This window comes from Quercus suber, unplaced genomic scaffold (assembly GCF_002906115.3).
Source record: "Quercus suber isolate HL8 unplaced genomic scaffold, Cork oak 2.0 scaffold_363, whole genome shotgun sequence".
NCBI classification, from domain to species: Eukaryota; Viridiplantae; Streptophyta; class Magnoliopsida; order Fagales; family Fagaceae; genus Quercus; species Quercus suber.
The window spans coordinates 293392-295325 of record NW_027069815.1 but is presented as its reverse complement, the minus strand read 5'-3'; the positions used below and the strand labels follow the sequence as shown (position 1 = coordinate 295325).

At 31.6% G+C, this 1934-nt stretch overlaps 1 long non-coding RNA gene across 1 annotated transcript; it reads left to right on the top strand.

Annotated features, from left to right (window-relative positions):
• The first annotated feature begins 557 nt into the window (after window positions 1-557).
• Window positions 558-1625, top strand: LOC136061915 (uncharacterized). Its single transcript, XR_010623769.1, has 2 exons — window positions 558-890; window positions 1003-1625. It is a non-coding gene; the product is annotated as an uncharacterized LOC136061915 (long non-coding RNA).
• Window positions 1626-1934: the final 309 nt, after the last annotated feature.

Sequence of the window (1934 nt, the reverse complement as noted above, 5' to 3'; positions counted from 1 at the left end):
TCAAGCCATATTCTACACTTTTTCCCCTTTCCTTGCTACCAACTACTGAGGGAGGTTTCGATGTATTGAATAAACATTTTTCTGTATTGGATGCATATCCATATTGGTCATTGCAAACACAGTTGAATGTAGTCTTAGGTACTCTTAGCATGTTATGTCATTCACAATCGCATAAGGAGGGTTGACCCCAAACTCAATTGTAGAAGATGTAGATCTAGATATACAATTTGAATTTCAAAATTATAGGGTCCAACAAAAACAAAGGGAAGTTTAGGAAGAAAATAGAGAATGGTTAGTGAAACAGATGAAATATGCCATGCCATGCAGTGTGGGAAAATTATAATGTTATGTAGAATGAATAAATTTTCTTTGTATAGGTGGCTATGTAATGTGACTTTCTAGAACTTTCTTCATTAAAGTCTATTATGCGTTTACATTTCATGATTGATGATAAAATTTTTGAGTGGACATGAAATAGAGTTTTCACGTTATTTTTTGTGTTGGCCTGCTGAATTTTGATTTCACTTCTTGTTCTTGCAAGTGTAGCAATGGACAAAACAAAGGATGAGGAGAAGGAAAGTAAAATCGAACAATTTAGGTGGTCAAAACCAATGCAATGTTTGTTAATTGAGATACTTGCTAATGACGCTACTAAAGGAAATAAGCCATCCAATACATTTATGCCTGGATCATTAGCTCTAGCAGCCCAAACAATTAGCGAGAAATTTGGGGTTGAATGCCGACCTAATCATGTGGAGAATTGTCTTCTAACCATTGAAAGCATTTGGAGTACAATTACACGACTTCGTAATAGAAAAAATACTTTTGGATGGAATGATAATCTGAAAATGATTACTTGTGAAAAGAAGGTGTATGATGAAGAAGTAATGGTATGAAGCATATATTCATCATTATGTATGTCTTATATTAGTGATTGATCTCTTCCTAACTATGTGTTTTTTCCCCCTTTTTTTTCAAAAAAAAAAAAAAAAAAAAAAACAGGCACATCCAGATCATGAGCAATATTTGAACAAGAAAATTGAGATGTTTGATAAGATGGCTCTGATTTTTTGTAAAGACATGGCAACATGGAGTTCTGCGAAGTCTTTTTGTGATATTGATTCAGAAAAAATGATTATTGACTTGGAGTTAAATGATCTAGACATTGATTTTAAGAAGGCATCAAAAGGGAAGCAAGTTATTTCTTCAGATAAAGCTTTATCTGGAGTAAGCTCTCATAGAAAAAGGAGTTGTCCATACCAAGATTCTTATTGTGATAAGTTTTCCAAACAACTCCAAAAGGTTGAGCTAGCAATAAAAAAACTCAAAAAAGATCAACTTGATGTGAATGAGCTTTATGAAGAAGTTATGAAGATAGAAGGGTTTGATGAAGTTATGCTTGCATCTGCTTTTGATTATTTGGTGGATAATGAAAAGGCAGCAAAGGCGTTCATGGTCAAGAATGCTAGACTCCGAACATTGTGGTTAGAGTGTTTCTTTAACAAAAATGGTAATTGTGGGAATTAGATAGTAAATGTTTTATTCTCTAAAAAGAAGATAGTAATGGTTTAAATTTGTACAAGATTTTGAACAAATAAATGATATTATAAGAGTACTCGCATCAATCAATGCATAATAGCTTAAGAGGTAAATTTTGCATATTCAACACCAAAAATCACCCACATCAGCTCACGTAAAATTGTGCAAATTTACATTCTAGCTATAGTAATTGTGTAAATATAAACCACTAATATTTCATGTGCATATCAATATTTTATTTATTTCTCTTGCTTTTTTTTTTTTTTTTCCTTCTCTCCCCATCTATTGAAATAGAAAAATAAATAAATATAGAATGAATATTATATTGAAATAGAATGTAGAATATATAATTTGATGTGGCAATAAACTAATTTTTTAGTTTGGCCGTTTGTCAC